Source organism: Hyla sarda, chromosome 4, assembly GCF_029499605.1.
Source record: "Hyla sarda isolate aHylSar1 chromosome 4, aHylSar1.hap1, whole genome shotgun sequence".
Classification (NCBI taxonomy): Eukaryota; Metazoa; Chordata; class Amphibia; order Anura; family Hylidae; genus Hyla; species Hyla sarda.
This window is the reverse complement of record NC_079192.1, coordinates 159160766-159187558: the sequence shown is the minus strand read 5'-3', so window position 1 is coordinate 159187558 and position 26793 is coordinate 159160766. Positions and strand designations below refer to the sequence as shown.

General features: G+C 42.3%; 1 protein-coding gene across 3 annotated transcripts in view; it reads left to right on the top strand.

Annotated features, from left to right (window-relative positions):
* The window catches only part of APBA2 (amyloid beta precursor protein binding family A member 2), a 435861-nt gene that overhangs the window by 57503 nt on the left and 351565 nt on the right, over positions 1-26793 (top strand). For all 3 annotated transcript variants that reach the window (XM_056572513.1, XM_056572512.1, XM_056572511.1), the window contains exon 2: positions 23246-23335. The gene's annotated coding sequence lies outside the window, so the exon portion shown is untranslated. The remainder of the gene's footprint in view (positions 1-23245; positions 23336-26793) is intronic.

Below are 26793 nucleotides of genomic sequence, written 5' to 3'. Positions count from 1 at the left end.
TATCCCTTTATTTAATTAGAACCCCCCCCCCCCTTTTAGGACCATCACTTATAAAGAGCAGGGACTGTCACCGTGATTGAGGCCACCCTATTAAGGAGGTGGATTCCTCAAAAGGCAGGGACAGAGGTGTGGGAACAGCTGTTAGGGAGGGCACTTCTGTCTCCTGTCTTTGCTATTATTATTTTTCTATTTCCAACTAATCCCACCTTCTAAAATGCGTTATTCTAATCATCATAAAGTTGAAATATGAAGAAAACCCTAACCACAATGTAGAACAGAGCATGTAAAGTCCCTGCATATAAGTCCCTGGCTTATATTTGAACTTTATAATTTTTAATAATAAAAAAAATGTAAATAAAAAATTTATCACATAGACATTATCTATCTAATATAGTTCCCCTACCTTCCTTCTCTAATATCAGGATATACACCTCTACTCTAGGCTACTCTGGATGAGTGATGAGTAATTCTTGCTATCTATTTAGATTCACCACTAGCCCCGTCCGTCTATCCACAACTAATCCAAACAAGCGGATCACCTGCTAGACTGCTATAATCATGAGGAATGGGTTAATGAGCCGTTTAGATATGTGATGCGTCACAGGTAGCCATGGTAACGTGATGCTCTGTATATGGAAAACCCCTAAGGCATCACATGACAATCATGTGAACACCTACGTCATTACATCAAGCCATATCCGGCGCTGTAAGATCTATACAGATGATCAAAAGAGGTTTCTGATCATCTCTATCATACCCCTTGAATAAATGCGGTAACCAGTTGAAACATAGCGCAAATATTATCTTAGCATTTATAAATTAACTGTGGTGCTGTGTATACTGAGACCTGAAGTGACTATTACGTCACTGGAAGAACCCGGCGGCGTCTGCCGCAAGGTGGGGAGGATTTAAACCTGACTATACGGGGCAGACGGTTCAGCTGCTTGGACCTACAGCCGACCGGGGAGCTGACTGGGCGCAACTGTGTCTCTTAGATAAATATAGGAGTATGGTATGTACGATCATGAGAATTCTAATCTGTTAGAAGTTGCCTCTATTGAATATTTCCTTTATACAATTACTTATACCATTCCTTTATTATGCAGTTAGATCAGTGCTTATTATGGGCTAGCTATAACTCCTGACACTAGTCCCTATTTATGGGATATTTTCTGTGCATGTTCCTTGATAAACCCGTCATCTAGGGGGGAAACGCGTCGGACCGGAACTTATAGATCATAAACTGTAAAGTTGATTCTTTTAATACTATTTCTATATATGGGGTGATTTGGACTGTGTTTCCGTTTAATGGTGAGCATAATTTGATGTTACCAGACACGGGATAATGTTATCTATACATTAGTACGTTGTGCTACAATACACACCAGTGCTTGGTGATAAATACAAGAATCTGATTGTGATATTTCTCTTGTCCGTCTACCCTGGGGGACAGAGATAATTCACGTTCTCACCACTTATATGAATATCATTAACGATAATCAATACTGATTCATTTTTTGCAAATTGCATAATAGTGATTGATCTATCGGTGGTCCATTACCTCCAATAATATTCAGTAATTTTCTTAAAAATTGTTTCTTTTTGATGCTCACAAGTGGTTATCACGAGTTGGTGAAAAGATTTTAGTGCATATCAATAAAGAACTGTTTTTATTTTATCATTTGGAAAAGGGTTTGAATAGAGCTGTGATTTATTATTATTTAAGTGAACCTTAATTATCATTATTTATAAAGTGCTGTATTATCTTTTCTTGTGACAACACTGCAAAAATGTAAAGTAGTGAGTGCACAGCCTGTATAAGTGTTTAATGTTGTTTCCCCTTAAGATAATTCAACAGATGCATTGTCTAAACCATGGCAACAAAAGTGAATACACCCCTAAGTGGAAATGTTTGTTATCATGTTAGTATACTGTTCTGCGGCCCAGTCTCCAAAGGAAGTGAATCCTGCTCTGCTTCTGTATGTCATATTACATTTTGGCATTCATGGTTCCCTCAATGAATTATAGGTCCCCAGTGCCAGCAGCACTCATGCAGTCCCAGACTATGACACTCCCACAACTATGCTTCACTGTAGGCAAAACACTTGTCTTTTTACCCCTCACCTGGTTGCTGCCACGCACAATTGACACCATCTGAACCAAATAAGTTTATCTTGGTCTCATAGGATTCATGTTCTTAGTCTGTTTGTTTGCAGCAAACTGTTTGCAGGCTTTCTTGTGCTACATATTTAGAAGAGGCTTTTTTTTTGGGACAACAGCTATGCCGACCAATTTGATGAAGTGTGCGTCATATGACCTGAGCACTCACAGATTGACCCCCCCCCACCCCTTCAACCTCTGCAGCAATGCTGTCAGCACTGATATGTCTATTTTCCAAGGAAAACCTCTGGATATGATGCTGAGCATGTGCACTCAACTTCTTTGGTCTATCATGGCAAAACCTGTTCTGAGTGAAACCTGTTCTGTGAAACCGCTATGGTCTGTCCCACCATGCTGCAGCTTCAGAGTCTTGACAATCTTCTTTTGGCCTAGGCCATCTTCATGTAGAGCAACAATTCTTTTAGTGATCAGTATTAGAGTGTGTGAAAGCAATAACACCAAATTGAAGACACCTACTCCCCATTCACGCCTGAGAACTTGTAACACCAACAAGTCATATGACATCAGGGAGGGAAAATGGCTAATTGGGCCCAATTTCAACATTTCTACTTAGGGGTCTAGTTACTGCCAAGGTTTAGAGATTTATGGCTGTGTATTGAGTTAATTTGAGGGGATACACCATTAAACACTGTTATACAGGACATGCACTCACTACTTTACATTGTAGAAGAGTGTAATTTCTTTAGCTTTGTCACATGAAAAGATATAATAAAATATTTCTAAAAACGTGACAGGTGTACTCACTTATAGGAGATACTGTAACTAAAGCTTAAACACTGTTTAGATAAAAAGTTACACAACTTTTTATCTTATGGTATAATGAAGAGGCGTGTGAACGTAACTAGATATCTAGTCTTCAGTACTAAAGACAGTCCAAACTGACCTATGGCAAACTGATAGCAGTGGTGCTCAGCCTTAAGAAGCAGTATCAATGGCTCACAAAGAAGAAATGGAAGATGGCACTCACGATCCAGAAAGGTGCTTTTTCGACTGTGTACAAGCATCACAGGCGCAGACGGGTATGGCAATGTGAGGCGGGGGGAACCGGAACAGGCCATTTCGTTTGTGTGACGCACTTCCTCAAGCCGTAACTTCCTCATATCAGCTTGAGAAAGTTCGTCACATGCACAAAACGGCCTGTTCCTTTTGCCCCCACCTCACATCGTCATACCCGCCTGCACCTGTGATGCTTGTGCACAGTCATAAAGCTCCTTTCTGGATGGTGAGTGCCATCTTCCATGTCTTTTTTGTACGCCACTTTCTATCTTATGTTCCACGCAATGTATGTGATGTGGACAAATGCTAAGTAATTGTGCAATGATTTCTGCAACAGAACGCCACCGAAAATCCACATGCAACACCTGGAATTTATACTCCATGATAGCCTTAGGGAAAACATTACTCATATGTTCATCTATATTTTATAACAAACCAAAAAGCTTTGAAAAAGTTTTTATGTATGTTATGACAAATGATGGCTTTTTGTGACACAAATAGAAAAAAAAGAATTGAATTAGAAAAAAAAACTACTGCCATGAAGTAATCTAAAAGGTTATAATAGTGTACCAATAGTGAATGGCACTCTACCACATCTCTATATGCCTTGGATTTAATATGGAGACATACTGTCGTTATTATAGATAGAATGTGTACTTGCGCAGTGTGAATGAGGCCTAAGACAATTAGCTACACTTTACTGTACCTATAGGCTTTTGTGGACCAAATTAATGGCGCGAAAAGTGTTTCAACCACTTCATCTGACTATAATCCCACCCACTACACCAACAGGAGCCTCCTACATAGTGTCAGAGAGATACAATTGGCTAAACCCTCAGCTAGAGTGTACAACACGAGTAGGTCCTACTCAAGTTCATTACATGATGTATACAGAAGGTGAAAGTGGGACAATGGAGACAACAGAGCAAACTATTTGCAACAGAAGCAGAAGAAAAGCATTAAAAGACCACAGAATGCTACTAAAATAACTTTATTTCACCTTAATTTATTAGGTAAAAATAGGTTTTATTTTAAGAAAACCCCTTATAAACCTGCTTATTGTACTGTTGTGAGAGGTCACTTAGATATTACCTGGCTTTGTAACTATCACATTACATTAAATCTTAATGTACAATGTGCCAACTCTTTATTTATCTCAATAAATAAAACATCCCTTGTTTTATTTTAAGATGAGATTGCATTTCACACACCACTGCTTTATACATGATCATATAGTACACGATATGATTACAGCATAATTTATATTTCCCAGGTAACATCATTGAATTACAACACGTATACACCATTTTATTCCTCTTAAGTGGAGGTAACCTTGGATTTAACCGAGTAGACAGAGAATTATACCGGCTGATGATCTCTAGCATTCTCTCAGAGGCGCTGACCTGCAGTGCGAGGACAACTTTTATTAGAAGGGAAAGAGCAGTAAATGCTGCCTCGTTTTTTTTTTCCGATTCAGCCAGCTTTACAACCAGAATAACACACCCGAGGATCTAAGGAGGGATTATTATATACTGAATGGCATACAGATGTAGCCAGCATCAATGATTTCTAAGCATATATGAAAAACATTAAGCTACAAGGTGAAGGAAGAGGTTTTGTAGATATCGATATTAAAGTGTATCTGACACTTTGTTCACTCTCATTAAAGGGGTATTCCAGGATTTTTTTTTATTTGACTATGCTACAGGGGCTGTAAAGTTAGTGTAGTTCATAATGTCTGTACCTGTGTGTGACGGTTTTCTCCCAATTCTTCTGTGATTTTCACCAGCATACAAAATGACTGTTGTGTAAGATTTTTCCCAGCTTGCAATGCAGCCGAGACCTGACTCACTAGTCAGCTGATGACAGAGAGTCTTTCTGCTTCAATGGGTAAAGGAATCAATCTGCAACTAATACAACAGCTGTAGGCACCCTGATTGAAAACCACAGGTCTTTTGTTTTAATAGGTGGGGTGGCTGATGTGTGAGGGAGGAAAATGGCATTGTGGGATTTGTAGTAAAAAAAAACATCAAACAGGAAATACAAGTTCACAAAAAGCTAGCCACAGTGTTATGGTAATCTCATGACATTTAGCCCCAAGACAAGTGCAGATCCTTCCTAAACATGTCCATTACTGTCTGCCAAGTACGTACTAAAATCACCTTATGGTGGACAACCCCTTTAAACCCAACAAACAGGCTTATAGTGCGGGTAAACCTGTTAAAACATTTTTTTACCTCACCATGATATGTGGTCTGATTCAGGAGATCCAGGCTATATACAGACACCATGGCTAATCCCCCCACAGAATGGAGGCGGAGACGGTATACAGAGCTTCTCGGACTCCATCCTCTTTGCTTTCACATGCCTGCCCACCTTGCACTAAAATATCCTGTGTTTACATTGTAGCATACGTTATCTTCTTAAGTATAGCTTTTGTAATTGGGCCAGGAGCCATCGGAACAGTCATAGAGGTAGGGTCCGCACTGCCTCTCTTCGCTTACATTGCGCTGTTGATTGACAGCGTGTGCAGGAGAACTACACAGGGCCTTTGTAGGCAAGTCCTGTGTGTCAGTCACCAGCGTGATGAAAATGGAGAAAGGGCCCAGCCTCTCGGACTCTTTAGACAACTCCTGGCCAGGATACAAAAGCTGTTTTTATTGAGATAACAAATGCTTTAATTTAAACACAGGTACGGCTGGATTAGACTTGTTAAACCCTAATACACTGTGTACGCAGCTTAACAAGTAAATCCTACATGATAGATGCACTTTAATGAGATTTTTCATTTCTTCTTCAAATCTGCCACATTCTGCTTCAGAGAAGAAATTTTCCTCCGTGCCCTTGATTTATGATCTGGTACCTGCTTTAATATGTTAGGAAATTTCAGGCGGCTATTTAGAGCTGTACATTCTCACTGACAACATTGGGCAAACTTTCCATTCATTTTTGGCATCAGACATCTACTGGCAAGAATGATCTGAAATGTTTGGCTAAATACTTATTGAAAGAATTGTGAATGGGTAAAAAGGTTCAGTAATGAGCAAAAGCTATGACAAAGCTGTAGCTAGCAAAATCCATCACTCTGTAAGGGAGAAGGTTAGTCACTAGAAAGATATGAGTGTGTGTGTGATAAACCACGCCAGGACAAACATTGTATATTATATATAAAGTTGACAGGTTTATATGTTATATATAATGTTGACAGTTGCGAATAATATATAATGTTGATAGGTTTGTATATTTGACTTTATGAACCCATTTTATGATGACTTGTACTAACTGTGTGCACCATGTGCACAGGAAGAAAGCAAATTTAAACCAGCGGATACATTTCCTTCACTTTATAAGGAGCGATAAAAATGTGTACAAAACTTCAGAAGACATAAAAGGAACAGTTTTCAGACATCAAGGTAAAATCAAGGAATGCTGAACATGCATGACACGTTTCTGGTCATATGACCCTTTTTCCAATGCAACGTCACTGTGGAATGGGTGCGAGATACTGTACAGTGATCCCTCAATTTACAATGGCCTCAACATACAATAGTTTCAACATACAATGGTCTTTTCTGGACCATTGACACTTGAAACCAGACTCAACATACAATGCTTCGAAAAGTCCAGATCTGTGAAACGTGTCAATGGATGGAAGAACTGACCAATCAGAATGGGCATTTTACTGGTTAAACACCTGTATTACTGAAGTGCAAGCACTGACTGGCTGACTGGTAGTGCCCCCTACAGTACAGGGAGGTATTACAGGTGCTGTACTCTTTACCTGTATTACTGAAGTATATGTACTGTCTGGCTGTCACGATGCCGGCTGGCAGGAGGTGGATCCTCTGTGCCAGAGAGGGATAGCGAGGACCGTGCTAGTGGACCGGTTCTAAGACACTACTGGTTTTCACCAGAGCCCGCCGCAAAGCGGGATGGTCTTGCTGCGGCGGTAGTGACCAGGTCGTATCCACTAGCAACGGCTCACCTCTCTGGCTGCTGAAGATAGGCGAGGTACAAGGGAGTAGGCAGAAGCAAAGTCGGACGTAGCAGAAGGTCGGGGGCAGGCGGCAAGGTTCGTAGTCAGGGGAGATAGCAGAAGTTCTGGTACACAGGTTTTTAAACACACAAAACGCTTTCACTAGGCACAAGGGCAACAAGATCCGGCAAGGAAGTGCATGGGAGGAGGTTAGATATAGTCAGGGACCAGGTGGGAGCCAATTAAGCTAATTGGGCCAGGCACCAATCATTGGTGCACTGGCCCTTTAAGTCTCAGGGAGCTGGCGCGCGCGCGCCCTAGAGAGCGGAGCCGCGCGCACCAGCACATGACAGCAGGGGACGGGAACGGGTAAGTGACCTGGGATGCGATTCGCGAGCGGGCGCGTCCCGCTGTGCGAATCGCATCCCCAACGGCCATGACAGAGCAGCGCTCCCGGTCAGCGGAACTGACCGGGGAGCTGCAGGGAGAAAGACGCCGTGAGCGCTCCGGGGAGGAGCGGGGGCCCGGAGCGCTAGGCGTAACAGTACCCCCCCCCTTAGGTCTCCCCTTCTCTTTGTCCGGTAACTGCCTCCCCTGGGATGAGGACACCGGGAAAGGATGGAGGGATTCCTCAACGGCAGGCAGAACCGCAGGAGTAGGAATGGGGAGAGAGGGCAGAGGGCGAGACCTGGCACGGGGCAGTGTGACACCAGGACGAGGGCCATGAGGGGACACAGAAGCTTGCCTGATGGGACTGGGAGGGGGGGAAGGGCATTTCCTGTGGCAGGCAGAGTCCTTAATGACCTTAGGGGGACCGGATACAGGAGGAACCACAGGGTCACGGCAGGGAGTACTGGGAACCGGTTGAAGGCAGTCCTTGGAACAAGAGGGACCCCAACTCTTGATCTCCCCAGTGGACCAATCCAGGGTTGGGGAATGGTGTTGAAGCCAGGGAAGTCCAAGGAGAACTTCAGAAGTGCAATTAGGAAGGACAAAAAATACAATTTCCTCGTGATGAGGTCCGATGCACATTAGGAGGGGCTCCGTGCGGTAACGCACGGTGCAATCCAACCTGGCTCCGTTGACCGCGGAAATGTGGAGTGGCTTGACAAGACGGGTCACCGGAATGCGGAATTTATTCACAAAGGACTCCCGAATAAAATTCCCAGAAGCTCCAGAGTCCAGGCAGGCCACGGCTGAGAGGGGAGAGCTGGCTGAAGTAGAAATCCGAACAGGCACCGTGAGACGTGGAGAAGCCGACTTGGCATCAAGAGACGCCACACCCACGAGAGCTGGGTGCGAGCGTGCGTTTCCCAGACGTGGAGGACGGATTGGGCAATCCACCAAAAAATTTTCAGTACTGGCACAGTACAGACAAAGATTCTCTTCCTTACGGCGATTCCTCTCTTCCAGGGTCAGGCGAGACCGATCCACTTGCATGGCCTCCTCGGCGGGAGGCCTAGGCGCAGATTGCAGTGGAGACTGTGGGAGAGGTGTCCAGAGATCTAAGTCTTTTTCCTGGCGGAGCTCTTGATGCCTCTCAGAAAAACGCATGTCAATGCGAGTGGCTAGATGAATGAGTTCATGCAGGTTAGCAGGAGTCTCTCGTGCGGCCAGAACATCTTTAATGTTGCTGGATAGGCCTTTTTTAAAGGTCGCGCAGAGAGCCTCATTATTCCAGGATAGTTCAGAAGCAAGAGTACGGAATTGTATGGCGTACTCGCCAACGGAGGAATTACCCTGGACCAGGTTCAGCAGGGCAGTCTCAGCAGAAGAGGCTCGGGCAGGTTCCTCAAAGACACTTCGAATTTCCGAGAAGAAGGAGTGTACAGAGGCAGTGACGGGGTCATCGCGGTCCCAGAGCGGTGTGGCCCATGACAGGGCTTTTCCAGACAGAAGGCTGACTACGAAAGCCACCTTAGACCTTTCAGTAGGAAACTGATCCGACATCATCTCCAAGTGCAAGGAACATTGCGAAAGAAAGCCACGGCAAAACTTAGAGTCCCCATTAAATTTGTCCGGCAAGGACAGGCGGAGGCTAGGAGCGGCCACTCGCCGCGGAAGGGGTGCAGGAGCTGGCGGAGGAGATGGTTGTTGCTGCTGTAGCTGCGACTGTACTTGCTGTAGTTGTGACTGGAGTTGCTGTGTCATGGTGGTCAAGTACGACAGCTGGTGATCTTGTTGTGCTATCTGTTGCGACTGCTGGGCGATCTGACGAGCTTGCTGGGCGACCAGCGTAGGGAGGTCAGCGACAACTGGCAGAGGAACTTCAGCGGGATCCATGGCCGGATCTACTGTCACGATGCCGGCTGGCAGGAGGTGGATCCTCTGTGCCAGAGAGGGATAGCGAGGACCGTGCTAGTGGACCGGTTCTAAGACACTACTGGTTTTCACCAGAGCCCGCCGCAAAGCGGGATGGTCTTGCTGCGGCGGTAGTGACCAGGTCGTATCCACTAGCAACGGCTCACCTCTCTGGCTGCTGAAGATAGGCGAGGTACAAGGGAGTAGGCAGAAGCAAAGTCGGACGTAGCAGAAGGTCGGGGGCAGGCGGCAAGGTTCGTAGTCAGGGGAGATAGCAGAAGTTCTGGTACACAGGTTTTTAAACACACAAAACGCTTTCACTAGGCACAAGGGCAACAAGATCCGGCAAGGAAGTGCATGGGAGGAGGTTAGATATAGTCAGGGACCAGGTGGGAGCCAATTAAGCTAATTGGGCCAGGCACCAATCATTGGTGCACTGGCCCTTTAAGTCTCAGGGAGCTGGCGCGCGCGCGCCCTAGAGAGCGGAGCCGCGCGCGCCAGCACATGACAGCAGGGGACGGGAACGGGTAAGTGACCTGGGATGCGATTCGCGAGCGGGCGCGTCCCGCTGTGCGAATCGCATCCCCAACGGCCATGACAGAGCAGCGCTCCCGGTCAGCGGAACTGACCGGGGAGCTGCAGGGAGAAAGACGCCGTGAGCGCTCCGGGGAGGAGCGGGGGCCCGGAGCGCTAGGCGTAACACTGGCTGTCTGGTAGTGCCTCCCTACAGTACAGGGAGGTATTGCATGTTCTGTACTACTCTTTACCTGTGCCATGGTTAGCTGCTTCTTTGAGCATCAGGTAAGGGCGGCTCCATTTTACTTTTTTAGGACATTGCGTGTACTGTACAGGACCCTAAAGAAGCTCCTGCCCTCTGCATAGACAGTGATTTGCAGCTCTTATTTACTTTTATATTTGAGGACTTGCTTTATCTCTGTTAGTTATCTAGTTATTTTCTTTAATCCTTACTTTTTCCTATTTTTGGATGACATTTCGGTGGCTTCAGAACCAATTACCAGGTTTCCATAGAGTTATGGTCCCAGCATACAATGGTTTCAACATACAATGGTGGTCCTGGAACCAATTGATATTGTAACTTGAGGGACCACTGTATATGCAGTAAAGACAGGTGAATCAAATTAGTGATAAGTGCAAAACAAAAAAGTTCCTCCTCCCATGATTCCCACAACGTCATACTGCATAAAAAAGAACACACCTGAATAGTGGTATATACTTGCATGCCTTATACAGTGAACAACAAAGTGACCATAAACAATGAAGAAACAAAAAAAATATATACATATAAATATCAAACAGAATACAAAAAAATCTGTAATAAGCAAAATAACTTCAATAATGCAAGACCAGATCAGACCTCGGAAAAATTACTGCATGCAGTCATTTTTCCGCCACGATGTCCCCTCACTGTATAACGTCCTTTACGGGCATATATGGGTGCAAACGGGCAGTTACAAAATCCCATAGGCTGCAATGCGATTTAGTCTCGGCCGTCAGGGGTTTTGTAACGGCAGGTTTTTGCCGAAAATCATGACTGAACATGCGACGGAACTTCAATAACAGAGAAATCACTAGTGTTAAAGGAGCCTAAAGCTTTAGTTTTAGCTAAGCCATTAGCTAATGAACAGAGCCAGACAGCCAGCCCCCTTCATACACATAACTGACACAGAAAAATGTCAAAGGTGAAGTTCCTGGGTTGAGGGAGCAGCACTGAAATTGGGACATCAATGCCAGGGTTGCCAAGCTGATATTTTCTTTTTAGTGGACAGCTTATCCAAAAATCATCTGAACATGTAGGCTGAACAACAGCTGAACACATAGGAAAACCATAATCAATCACAGAGATTATAAGTAATACATGCCTATTGGTCAGAATACGTAAAGTGAACCGTAAAGTGATGATCTACAAGTTCCTTCATCTTAAAGTGCATCTGTCACTTCAATTTACCATCTTAAACCACCCACACAGTAAAGCAGGGGTTAGTAACCCCTTGCTGGTAATAACTTTTGTGAAGTCATTTAATTTAATTTTTTTTCTGTTAAAAAAAAAAAAAAAAAAAAAACACAAAACTTTTTTTCAGGGATCCCATAGTGTTAGAGAGGCAATCCCTCTCTCCTGATACATCATTCCATGAGTGTCAGACTTACTGCCCGTGTGTCACAATAGCCAGAGAGCTCACTCCCTGCCTCCAGTGACAGTTCTGTGTGCATCACTGGTGCTAATGTGGCAGAACACGGGCCTGTCATTTAGAGGCAGGGGTCAAGCTCTTTATCCCTAACTATTGTGATGCACACACATTGGCCCTCATGTACGATTGTAAACCCAACCTTTTTTTTGTTGGGTTGTGCGCATAAATATTGCGCCGTGTTCCATAATTTCACCATAACTGGTATAGACCAGTATATGGAGGGTTAAATTTGTTTATTTAATTCCTATAGATTCCCTTTTGGGAATCCAAAAATACCCTATTTTCCCATATACTACTTAATTTTGTTAAAACTCCCATATGCTTTATTGTATACTACACACTGTTTAAAATCAAATAGCACTGTTTGCTCTGTTTGCTATTTTGATAAAGTCATTTCCTTGCGCAGATGTCTCTGCAAATTTTTTCCGGCTATGTTTGTATTGGAACAACCCTGTATGCCTGCAGGTCACACACGATAAATTGCAAAGTGCAGCAGTGCTATAGTTATTAAAAAATCCACTCTGCCCCCCTCAACATGTTTTGCTACGACGTAGCGTTATCAAGAGGTTCCGACATCACAGAACCGCCCAGACACCGCTCACTGACTGAGAAAGAAACATAGCTGTGTGCCAGTCAGACTGGGGCAGTGCTGTGATGCCAGAAAACAGAGGCTTGGCAGCCCCGGGGCATTGTAGATCCCTGGCCACTCCTCTCTGACTTTTGGCAACTGTGGGTAAAAGTAATTTTTACAGTATAGAAGACACAAAGTGCCAGAACAGAGAGATGGCTGCAGTATACCAGTGATCAGCTAGTAGGCCGCAGTATACCAGTGATCAGTTCATAAGCCGCAGTATACCAGTGATCAGCTCGTAGGCTGGAGTATACCAGTGATCCGCTCGTAGGCTGCAGTATACCAGTGATCAGCTCGTGGGCTGCAGTATACTAGTGATCAGCTTGTAGGCTGCAGTATACCAGTGATCAGCTTGTAGGCTGCAGTATACCAGTGATCAGCTCGTAGGCTGCAGTATACCAGTGATCAGCTCGTATGCTGCAGTATATCAGTGATCAGCTCGTATGCTGCAGTATACCAGTGATCAGCTCGTAGGCTGCAGTATACCAGTGATCAGCTCGTAGGCCGCAGTATACCAGTGATCAGCTCGTAGGCTGCGGTATACCAGTGATCAGCTCGTAGGATGCAGTATACCTGTGATCAGCTCGTATGCTGCAGTATATCAGTGATCAGCTCGTATGCTGCAGTATACCAGTGATCAGCTCGTAGGCTGCAGTATACCAGTGATCAGCTCGTAGGCCACAGTACACCAGTGATCAGCTAGCAGGCCGCAGTATACCAGTGATCCGCTCGTAGGCTGCAGTATACCAGTGATCATCTCGTAGGCAGCAGTATACCAGTGATCAGCTCGTAGGCTGCAGTATACCAGTGATCATCTCGTAGGCAGCAGTATACCAGTGATCCGCTCGTAGGCTGCAGTATACCAGTGATCATCTCGTAGGCTGCAGTATACCAGTGATCCGCTCGTATGCTGCAGTATACCAGTGATCAGCTGTATTGTGGCCATGTTAGAGCAGCTCTCACCTGATCAGAAGCAGTCACAGCATACAAGACTATTAAATCCAGTGACCACAGGGGGCGTCTTCTCTGATTGTATATGTTCTCTTTTCCATCCAGCCCAGGCAAATTTGATGATGTCTCCTGATGACTGAAGACTCTACCAAGACATCTGTGGCCCCTTCTGCAGTCTAGCCAAAACTCTATAGTAACACAACCCCCATCCTTTACACTGCCATCCTGCTTTGCTGATGCTGTGCTTGCTGCTGCCCCATTACCATGTCTACAGCATAACTAGGGGACAGTGTGAAAATCTAATCGGTAGGATCCGACCACTGGAAGCCCTGGGTGATTGGAGCAACAGCACATGATCCCATGTCACTCCATTCGTTCTCTATGGGGTCTCCATACATGTGAGTGCAGCGATCAGCAATGTTTATAAGTCCTATAGAGAAGAAATGGAGCTGCAGGTGATCATGTGCTGCTGCTCCATTCATTTGGGGGACAAGGGACCTCTCTTCTCATGATCGGTGGTGGTCCCAGGGGTCAGGTCTCACCGATCAGATATTCTGTGTATTGGTGATGACCTTTGGTGTACAGACCCCAGACTGGACCAAAAGACCCCCCCCCTCCACACATTGCTCCCCATGGCCCTCTCTCATATATACTTTTCTGTATGACCCCATATCTCACATATACTGCTCTGTATGTCCCCTTATCTCACATATACTGTTCTGTATGACCCTGTATTTCATATATATTGCTCCCTATGACCCCGTATTTCACACACACATATATATATATATATATATATATACCGTATATATATATATATATATATATATATATATATATATATACTGCTCTCTATGACCCCGTATTTCACATATATATACTGCTCCCTATGTCCCCCTATCACATATATACTGCTCTCTATGACCCCCTATCACAGATATACGGCTTCTTATGACCTCCTATCATATATATACTGCTCCCTATGACCTCCTATCACATATATACTGCTCTCTATGACCCCCTAGCACATATACTGTTCTGTATGACCCCATATTTCACATATGTACTGCTCCCTATGACCCCCTATCACATATATACTGCTCCCTAAGACCCCCTATCACATATATACTGTTCCCTATGACCTCCTATCACATATATACTGCTCTCTATGACCCCCTATCACATATACTGCTCCCTATGGCCCCCTTCTCCCATTATACACTGCTTCCTATGCTCCCCATATACTGCTACCTATACCCCCATATATTTCTAACTTTACCCCCTATATACAGTTTATATGCCCCTGATTATGTACTGGTCTCCCCACCTTCCTCACAACCCCCTCCCCCCATGCTTTTCCCTATTACCTCTTCATCCTCCTCTTTGTACACTGCATGGTAAAGGACCTGCGATGACATCATCAGGAAGGTCATTTACCATTCAGTGTGAGTGTCTATTCTGCTCTGTGGGCTCTCTGAAGCCCGGGCTCCCACAGGGCCACTCTCACATTACTGTAGTCTGCCGCAATTTGCATAAAATTGCTGCATTTTTGCCTATAGAGTTCAGGGGGCCCTTTTGGACATGGGGGCACTGGGCAATTCCCCAGGTTGCCCCCCCCCCCCCTAAAACCGGCCCTGATTATAGACAGGAAAGTCATGTAAAATCTTGTTTACATTTTTAGTAGGAGCGATGGATAAGAACTGCTTTCTAGGGCTCTTGTATCCACTTGTTCCTTCTTGGCTCTGGTTCTTGATATAGGTTGAATTCCTGGAAGCACCCCTGGCTACAGAAAGGGAGGGGGGTAACATTTTGTATTGTGGCACAGACATTCCGTAGCTTTGGAGAAATCCATTCTTCCATGCGAAAGTATAAAGGTTTATTTTTGGTAGTTTTACATATTTCTTTTTAAAACGCTGTTCACAGAAACTCAAAGTTGACATGTCTTCTTTAAACCTGAAAGCGTTTAGAAAATTGTCATATGTTCCTTGCTGAAATATTGTTAGAAGTGTGGTTTGTGGCGCAGATAATAGTTTCTAACCCATTTACCTTGTCAAACACAGGGCTGATGTTCTAGCGAGTGGATGAGATTTTGTTTGTCTCTGCTGGGTTAAAAGAGATTGGTAGCTTTTTTTTGTCTGAGCAAGTCTTCGCTATTGTACAGTCTAAAATGCTGTTTTATGTTCCTGTATCTCAGACACCAAAACCAGAGTATTCAGAGATCAACAACACAATGCCGGAAAGAATGTATATGAAACTGTGTAGAAATGATATAACCTACAGTTTTAGCTTCTAGCAGAGAGTAGCATTTTACAGCTTTATAGGGGTTTTCTGAGCTATATTTATTAATGGGCTATCTTCAGGATAGGTCATCAATATCAGATTGGTGGGTGCCAACACCCGGAATCTCCACCATTTGCCAGAGCAGTAGTGCTGCCTTCACAGGGAACAGAGACAAATGTTGTGGCTGAGGTATGTTACTGAAGCTTAGCACCCATTTATGTGAATGGAAGCTGAGCTGCACAGCCACTACACAGAGGACAGAACAGTCTACTTTCCGCTCTGATATCTGTGTATGCTAGCACTGGGCACCCATCGATCAAATATTGATGACCTATCCTAAGTATAGGTTATCAATAAATGTTTTCCCGAAAACACCTTTACATTTCTTTGTGAAATCCACCAAGATCGGGCAACACTTATCTAAGTGAGAGACTGATCTTATCTCTATGGGAGAGCCAAAGATACCCAAATCTCTGGCTGCTTTATCTCTGGCTCTCCCATAAAGATACATGGAGGGGGCATGTTGGCCACAACTTTGTGCGGTGGTCGACAAGCCTCCATGCAGATAGTGGTAATGTTTTGTTATACTGTATAACCTCTTTAAAGCGGTACTCCGGTGGAAAACATTTTTTTTAATAGAAGTAATTTAAGAAAGAAGTAATTTAATAGAAGTAATTTACAAATCTGTTTAACTTTCTGGCACCAGTTGATCTAAGAAAAAATGTTTTCCACCAGAGTACCCCTTTAAATCCCATGTGCAACATCAAATACAAATAAACTGAATTATGTAATTTTTGGTTATACTATATACAGTATTTTGTATATGCTTGAAATTAGGGGTCATTCACACCATAATTTGTGCACTTGTCACAGGTATACAATGGCAAACTATTAAAAAGGTCTGCAGACATATACCAATGCTTTTCCAGGAGGCCCATTGACTTTAATTAACCAAGCGTGGTTTAGTAGTGACTACGACCGGGTCATTTTCTGAAAATTTACTTTATTTGCACAACATTTGAAAGGGCAGCAGACCATGTTTCTGAGTCCTGGGGAGAAATGTTCACATGGTAAAATGTCTGTGCGGAATTCTGCAGGAATATTCCGCATGGGCGTTCACTGCAGCAGTGTCCCATTGATTTCAAAGGGATTCTGCTGCACTGTGCACATGGCAGAATTTTTGCATTGAAAATCACAATTCCGGTGTTTCGCGAATGCGAAAATTAGCATATACAAAATTAGCATAAGCGAAAATTTGCATATGCGAAAATTCCCATGCCACTCTCACACAGTAGTATTAGAGCCTTCTTTACACCACACAAGCTGGAAGCAGAGAGGGGTGATCACTGTGATGTGTACTGTGGAAAAAAAAATATTCATAATTACGAATATATAGTGCTATATTCACGAATATTCGCGAAAAAAATTTGCATTGCGATTATTTGCGAGCAACACTAGTTCAGAAAGATTAGACTTGTCTATTCATTCTATGAATTCTGCTTGGAAATGAATTGTCGTCAATGAACCCGGCCAAACAGTATGCAACCTTTGTGGTTTATGACAGTAAATGATTGTGGTAGGCCATATCATTGTCCTGAAACCCACATCAGCTGTGTTCACTGCGGAAGCTGAAGCTTAACATACAGCTATTTGAAAGCATGAGTATTAAATGCACTGTATAGTATTTGCCAGCTAAAAAAATGCCTATCTCCACTCAGCGTAAGAATAAGTCAGGGTTCATACTGAGGAATTTGTGAGCGCAATTCTGTTTAGAAATTACCCTCTGAAATTCTGGTGTAGCACAATCCCATTAGTGTCAATGAGATTCCGCTGCACTGTCCACACTATGGAAATTCCAAAGCCTAAAAGAATGTGCTAACGTGTAGCCCCACATACCTAGCTTTTGTCCTAATTTTTATTTTAAAAAGTTTATTGTGACATAACAATCAATATCAAACACATTGAATTATAAAAATGCATGTTTTTATTTGTTGAGCTGCAAAACTGCAAAATTTACAAGGGAAAGACTTTTACAGGAGAAAACACATGCCAGTTAGCTCATCCGGTGGTGAAATAGGGTGACAATAGGGCCCTTACCTGCCTCCTCGCTGTCCGATCTGTGCCTCGATGCTCCAGCCAGGCTCTGCAGGCTGGAGCAATCGAGCAGAGATAACACTGATCAGTGCTATTGTATGGCATAGCATTGTTCAGTGTACGCAATCCCCTATGGGGACAAAAAATAGTGTAAAAAAAGTAAAAATAAATGAATGTAATCTCTTCCCTCATAAAAGTTTGAATCACCCGCTTTTCCCATTTAAAAAAATGTAAACAAAAATCAACAAACATATGTGGTACCGTCGCATGTGTAAATGTCCAAACTATAAAGATATAATGTTAATTAAACCACAAAGGTCAATGGCGTATACATAAAAAAATTCCAAAGTCCAAAATTGCGTATTATTGGTCACTTTGTATACCCTAAAATTTTTTATTAAAAGTGATCAAAAAGTCCCATCAAAACAAAAATGGTACAGATAAAAACTTTAGATCACAGTGCAATAAATGAGCTCTCATAAATTCCTGTATATGGAAAAATAAAAAAGTACCGTAATTGGGGTCAGAAGATGACAATTTTAAACATACAAATTTTGGTGCATAAATAGAAAAAATAGCACACTACCTAATTGGTTCTACCAACTGAATATAAACCACCCAAACAATGGGAGCAGTATAAGTAATGGGGAACTAGGTAGATGGAGGGCTTCATATATGAACTCCTGAGAAAGATACACACTGAAGGAAACATGGAGTCATTTTGTTAGGGATATTTAAAAAATATATATATATTTTATTGATTACAAGTAAAAAAAATGGTGAGGGAAGAAACACACACGGACGGGGTGGGGGGGGGGGGGGGTATTTGGGAAGGACAAACAATAGGCGTCACTGCTGCCACACATAATAAAGAGCAATTTAGATAGGTGAGTATACTGAAATAAATAGTAACACAGACTCAAGTCTTAACAAAGGTGTATACATAATCACAAGGTGCATGAATAATATACAGTACCAACCTAAATAAAGGTATAAAGTGCCAGGTGCAGCAGGAGTGACGCCACCCCAACATATGTTTCGGCAATATCTTTCGTCCTGGGGGTCCTTTCCCCCCCTCCATGTGTGTTTCTTCCCTCATCATTTTTTTTTTACTTGTAATCAATAATATATATATATTTTTAAATATCCCTAACAAAATAACTCCAAATTTTGGTGCATGTAGTTATCATTTTTTTAAAGTAGTAAAATAAAATAAAACCTATATGAATTAGGTATTCTTGTAACCATATGGACCTACAGAATAAAGATACGGTGTAATTTTTACCGAAAAGTGCACTGCGTAAAATCAAAAGCCCCCAAAATTTACAAAATGGTGTTTTTTTTTCCAATTTTGCCCCACAAATATATATATATATATATATATATATATATATATATATATATATATATATATATATTGTGGTGAAATGATTGATGTCAGTACAATTTGTGGTCCAAAAAACAAGTCCCCATATTGGTCTGTAGGTGGAAAATTGAAAGCATTCAGATTTTTAGAAGGTGTGGTGGAAAATACAAAAGTGCAAAAATGAAAAAACCTGTGGTCCTTAAAGGGGTGCTCAACGTTTGGAACAAACTGTTCCGAACGCTGGAGCTGGTGCTGGGAGCTCGTGAAGTCATAGCCCCACCCCCTCATGATGCCCCACCCCCTCAATGCAAGTCTATGGGAGGGGGCGTGACAGCCGTCACGCCCCCTCCCATAGACTTGCATTGAGGGGGCAGGCGTGACGTCATGAAGGGGCAGGGCTATGATGTCACGAGCTCCCGGCGCAGGCTCCAGCGTTCGGAACAGTTTGTTCCAAACGCTGAGCGGCGGAGTACCCCTTTAAGGGGTTAAAACCTGCTGACAGGTCCACTTTAAGAACCTGGCCATCCACTATAGAGGCATACAGAAATTAAATATGATGAAATATGATAAATATGATCCTGTAAGTGATATAATTCACTGCATGCCACTGTATTACATGTATAAACAGGTTGATGAGAGCTTTTGACTAATTTAAATAGAGCTAGGAATTCAGTATAATGTATGTTATATAGTATAATAATATAAATTATGATAATAATAATATTATGTTGAAAAAAGAAAACATATAACATGCCCTATGAAACATTGTGATGGCTTCAGCTTTGACTATTTGTAGTTCATTTTCTAAATCTTATGAAAACATTATCATGAGAATTTTCTAATTGTTATTTTTATTTATTTATTTATTTTGTCCCCATGATTATTGGCTAGTTATAATCTTCTTTTGAATATAATCAGCATCTGTTATTTCTGTGGCTTATGTTCCAATTTTGCACAGCAGCCTCCCGGTGACATGTGGGAATAGATTTGTCTAGTTACACTGTCTTGTAGCAAACATCTGAAGAAGAAATATGTAAAAATGTTGCGTGGATAAATGAGATTTGTGTATGTTAAAAACATATATGAGATTGATAAAGATTGAGCAAGGTGTGAAGCATCTCATCACAACTATTTAAATCATAAATATATGAGAGAGTCTTGTCCCGCTGTTCACCTGTATATACTGGGCTAGCCAATTTGTTACCTATTCCCAAGGTAACCGAGATAAAGCACAAAGAGAATAAAAATGATTGGCGCTCAAGGTCATAGATATTAGGATTTCCACTCATAAAATAAAATAGAATAAAATCCAACATAATGATGTACAGATCACAGGGCCCCTGTGGTCCACTTTAGTCACAATTTGCAAGTGTAGATATTAAAATAATAACAGAATAAAATATCAAATGTGAAAGTGGATATGTGATATTTTATTCTGTTATTATTTTAATATCTATGATTAAAAATTGTGGCTAAAGGGCCCTGTGATCCGCAGGTCATTATATTATATACAGTATTTTATATCCAATTATATTTACAGCTAAAATACTCATCTTATCATATAATATCTGTGACATTAAAGGACAACTGCAGCGGCATTACACTTATCCCCTATCCACAGGATAGGGGATAAGTGTTTGATCGCGGGGGGTCTGACCGCTGGGACCCCTCCCCCCCGATCTCCCTAATGGTGCGCCGCCATTAGCGCTCATAGTGAGCGCTAAGGCACGTAGCGTCGACCTAGAGGTCGACGGTGATGCCCCGTCTCCTCCCCGTCCCCATACAGTTCTATGGGGCATGCTGGGAGGCACGAATGCTGCCTCCCCGCCTCTCCCATAGAGATGTATGGAGGAGGCGTGCCGGCTGCAACGTCATGCTGCGGCTGGAACGCCCCCTAAACGGGAGAGCCGCGGCCCCGTACAGGAGATCGCCGGGGGCCCCAGCGTTCGGGCCCCCCGCGATCAAACTCTTATCCCCTATCTTGAGGATCTGGGATAAGTGTTTGTAACGCTGCAGATGTCCTTTAAGCACCAATAATTTTTTATTCTTTTTGTAACTATTGAAATCAGTTTCAGCTGTATTTGGCTATTCTTTTTAATTTCTATTTATTTTATGTGTAAATGTGTACATGTGTAAATCTACAGTTCTCTGTGTTATGTTACAGTGTTTTTACATTGCATTTTTTGTCTTTTTTTAAAAAGGAATCTGTCAACTCTAGATTATGTTCTGGGCTCAATCGTCAAAGTAGTTTTGCTGAGCCACATCATACATGCCTCCTCCCTCCCCCACACCTCCTTGCCTTGATTGACATACAGGGCTCCTCTTTCAGCACTGAGCTATCCACATAAATTAGTCAAAGCAGGAAGGGGGTGGGGGAGGGAAGAGCTGTGCATGCTGCAGCTCAGCACAACCTCTTTGACACTTGAATCCTGAGCATGATCAAGAGCTGACAGATTCCCTTTAATATTTATGACAGAAAAAGCATCCGATGTGTATATTAAACAGAGACCGTGAGGGATGCCTAACCATGACAAATATAGGATCTTCTTAAGGGTATGTTCACACTACGTAATTCCCGCGGAATTCCACGAACGGAATTACATGCTGTGAACATAAACATCAGTGTGAATGGGTTTCCGCGAGACCCGTTCACACTGCACAATTTCCGCCGCTGAAATTGTTCTGCGCTAAGAAAGAACATGTTTATTCTTTGCGCGGAAGTCCGCGAACACTGCATAGCCGTCAATGGTGACGGCGCAGTGCCACGCGGTCCTACTGCCGAAGTATTGTGGCGGCGGCTGCCAGAATGTAATCTCCGCTCACGGAATTCTGCGAGCGGAGATTCCGTTCATAATCCGTAGTGTGAACATACCCTAACTGATACCTTGTGAGCTTTTTCATATCCCTTACATGGATGCCATTATATCCTAGGGGCATTAGATACATACCACTATAATGCATTGATTTAATTCAGTAATCATTAATCGTATTAAATTCCTATTAAACAAATGATTGTGATGGATGCTGCAGAGAGGTATCTGCCACCAGTAGGATAATATGGTATGCATTTAATTGATATGTTTTTTTCACAAGATCCTGTCTATGGTAAGAGCATAGGCTACTATGCCTTGTCTTACTTAAAGGGGTACTCCGCTGCTCAGCATTTGGAACAAACCATTGGAACGCTGGAGCTGGTACTGGGAGCTTGTGATGTCATAGCCCCAACCCCTCACAATGTCATGTCCCGCCCCCTCAATGCAAGTCTATGGGAGGGGGCGTGATAGCCGCCACGCCCCCTCCCATAGACTTGCATTGAGGGGGCAGAGCTATGACATCACGAGCTGCCGGCTCCAGCGTTCGGAACAGTTTGTTCCAAACACTGAGCAGCGGGGTACCCATTTAATTTACCCCCCCATATATCAGCTTTTCCTAGGCATACAGAAACCTAAATGAAGACATCTGACTAACAGACCACTATGGAGATGTTTAGCATGTACTGTATGTCCTGAACTTTCCCAGCATACACACTAAATGTAGATGAAGAATGTAATGTGAACCCGGCCTTAGCCATAGAATCACAATCACACACATTCCTTCATACATGCACACATACATGTACATGCACAAACAAAATGAATCTAAATGAGGCAGATGTATAAGAGGTGTCCTGGTTACTCATTGTTAACGTGAAGAAGATATGACCTATAAAATCTTTGCTTATAGACACCGTAAAGCAAATATTAATTTTTATTTACATACTGTACATACAGCCTCAAATAATAATATTTATATAGCACCAACAGAGGACAAATAGGAGACATTACAAAATGACACACTAAATATTTTAACAGTGGGAGGGAGGTCCTTTCCCCTGAGAGCTTACAGTCTATGACAAATGGGGTTCAGACAAAAGGCAGAAAGTTCATTATTGATTTGTAAATAGGGCTGATTACATAACAAGTCACCAACCCCTAACCTATTTCTCAATGTGTAACATGCATAAAACATAGGAGAACACTGCAAAATTATAGTGTGTGAGGGGGAGTAAGTAGGGAAGACCACTTAGGCAATGTAATACAGATGCTTGGTGTCTTAGGGCATTTTTAAAACTGTGGAAGTTGAGTATGAGTCTGATGGATCGGGTTATTGTATTCCAGAGAACTGGTGCAGCACGTGTAACGTCTTAGAGAAAGTCTTCTATTGTACTGTTATGAGAAGATAACATGTAATTCTTACCAATACCAATGTCTTCTCTCTTGCAGTTCTCTCAGATTCCTACTGTTGGTGGAAGAATGTCCAGTAATCTGTTTACTATATCACTGTAGCACCCGAGAGAATATTTAGTGTTACAGGTACAGTTTTCACAAATTTTTATGTTTAATACAATTATAAATGTACTTTACTGTAATAAACTTATGTGTAGAGGATAGCGTAATGGAGCTTTAAGAGCTCCCATTTGATAAAATTGTATTTATCGTTTAGTACCAAAAAGAAGAAAAATTAACCTGCCATCAACTCTGTTTGGTTTTTCAAGATCAGTTTTTTGGTTTGATCTTGCACTCCTCCCACCCATCCATTTTTTTATTTATAGAATTAGGCCTCATTCACACAGCAGTATTATGGTCATTTTATATCAGAACTCGTAAGCTTAAGCCAAGAGTGTGTCCAAAAATAGAATAGGTGAAAATGTCTCCAGTACTCCTTTCAATCTGTCATTTCCATTCCTGGTTTTGGTTTACAAATACTAATACACTGCAGCTAATGCAATGCAATACAATGCATACTAATGCAACAGCATCACATTTGTCATAGTTAGGAAAACCTTAAACATTGGCTGTAAAATTGCTCCAGCAAAATTGTAATCCCTGTATACTTGGGGCAAAATTACCAAATATAGAGACACTGGCAAAATAGTTGGAAGGCCATAACAATTAGGCTATGTTTTTCTCAACTTGGTTACATGTTTAAATTGAATTCAAAATAACAATATGTTTTTTTGAAGAAGTGCTAGACCGTGAAAGTTTGGATACTTTCTTACATTGCAAGCTAAGGCCCCTTTCACAATAAAAAAATTCATCCGTAATGAACGTCCGTCATAAAAATCTTGAAAATCGGCCGTTAAATGGCCGTTAGAAAATCCCTAACGTCCGTTAGAAAATCCTATTATAGTCTATGGAATTTTTCTAATAGCCGTTATATTCCATTATCGCCCATTATTAATAACAGACATTATTGCCAATAAACGGAAGAAATAGTGCATGCACTATTTCTCCAGTTACTATCGCCCGTCACAAAATAACGGGGTAAAATGGCTATAAGAAAAATCCCATAGACTATAATGGGATTTTCTAACGGCCGTTTAGCAGCCGATTTTCAAGATTTTTATGACGGAGGTTCATTACGGATACATTTTTATAGTGTGAAAGGACCTAACAAGATATCCATGTGCATGAACCAGAGATCCTTGTGCATTTGCGCCTGTGCATGAATTAGCAATTTTTGACTGTGTCACAACTTGAAAAAGCATAAGAAACGTCACTGTATTCTTAAAATTTGACTTTTATTCCTCCTGGTTAAAAATCATACAGGTAAAGTGCAGTCCAGTGCAACAGGTGATAGCGTGTTACACTGAGCTGCACTTAAAGAGGCACTGTCATTGTTAAAAACTTTTATTATATTGCAGGACTCATTATAATATGACATTTCACAATATATACCTGTTGAAAATTTTTAAAATATTCACCTGAAATTCAAGCTTAAAATAGCCACCACTAGGGGTCACCTTTCTTTTAGCCAGACAGACTAGTCTAGATTTTACAGCATTCTGGATACCAGCCGTAAAGCATACCGGTATCCAGTATAGGAGATTTCTATTGTGTATGCAAAACTAAAGGATGTGTGGACATGCTGGGAGCTGTAGTTTTAAAACAGCTGGAGGCAACACTGCTGTAACACAGTTATTTAAAAACATTGCAGCTTCAGTTGTTACTAAATTACAACTCCCAGCATGCAGAAATAGTCAGAGCTTTCTCAGACTCCTGAATGACAAATAAGTTGATCAGACATTCAGGAGTCTGTGAAAGATGAATGACACACATAGTGACAGCTATGCTGATTAGCATCCAGCTTTACTAGGAGAAGATAAAACAGATAGAACATGTTTTCATAAAAATGATGTACTTTTATCTAAAAAATCCTTGCACTTATTTTATAAAGATCTATTCTTATATTTATACATTTTATCCTGTTATGAATTCACCATAATGTCTTCTGATTACTGCAGGCAAGCTCCAAGTATCTTTCTCTGTGTAACATGACACAGCATAAAACCAGAGAGGAAAGGGTTACAGAGTAGAGAGTACTGATTGGCTGACTGCACAGGCTTGCTCCTGTGAGAGAGACAGACTGACACGCCCCCTCCAGCCTGCACAATGAAAAAGTAACTCACCAGCAGATAAATGCTTATATCTCTGGATATATAGGTCCGAGACACATACAAATTATATGCACGTGATCAGGATTGGGTCCTGAGTAACATATCACTTTTTTCTTTTTTTTGCACGATAACAGGTACGCTTTAACCTGTATAATTTTTAGTCAGGAGGAATACAGTGAAGTTTCTTCTGATCTTTTAAAACTGCAGATAAGCACGTGAATAAAATTATCTGCCCCAAGACATCTTATCCCCAATCAAAAGGATAGGGGATAAGATGTCTGATTGCGGGGGGTCCCGCCGTTGGGGACCCCCTTGACTTCTACTGCGGCACCCCAGACATCCGGTGCACAGAGCGAACTTTGCTCCGTGCCGGATGACTGTCAATGCAGGGCAGAGGCTCATGACGTCAAGGTCAAGCCTCCACTCATGTCACTGAAGGGGGCTTGACGGCCGTGGCCATGATGTCACGAGCGGGGCTCGGCCGTGACGTCATGAGCATCCGGGGTTCAGGCGCTGCACCCGACGCTCTAAACAGCAGGGAGATCGCGGGGGTCCCCAGTGGTGGGACCCTCGCGATCAGACATCTTATCCCCTATCCTTTGGATAGGGGATAAGATTTCTAGGAGCAGAGTACCCCTTTAAGGCCATTTTCACACAGCAGTATTTGGATCAGTATTTGTAAGCCAAAACTAGGAGCCGAACCTACAGAAAAATTATCCTAGCTTTGGCTTGCAAATACTGATGCAAAAATACTGACTGAATTATGGCTTTTTGTGACCAAAACATACTATATGATTAGTCGACTCATTCAGATACAAGTATTATGTATTAATACTGCAGCAGCACATGCCAGATGACAGAACACATACCCATAAATCAGGATTTTGTAGTTTGAAACAATATAAACATAATATCTATTGACTAGCTTGCCTTTTGTAATGGAAAATACCCGTACTGTACATTGTCACCATTATAATATATTCAGCACAGCCTTGGCAGAAGACATAGGGGCTTCCCAATCACTGCGAAAAACAATGAGGCTCAAAATTGCATCTGCAGAGGAATCTTATCAGAGCTTGTAGCATAGCATCAAACCTGTTGGGACAGACAAAATGCATCTTTATGTCGGAAATCTAAAAATGAAGTGTTCTCTGTTACATATGGGTAAGAATGTTCTGGGTTTCAAATGCAAACTAAAGCATTTTATATCCATCCGAATTCTATTTTTGAAGGACATTTACCCAGAATAAAAAAAAGCAAATGTTATTCACTGTGACTGTATATTTTTCACACTGCAACATCAATTGTAATCCTCAGTGATGGTCATGAGTATAGGGATAATTATCCGAAATGCGTCAGACTAGGTTGTTACTG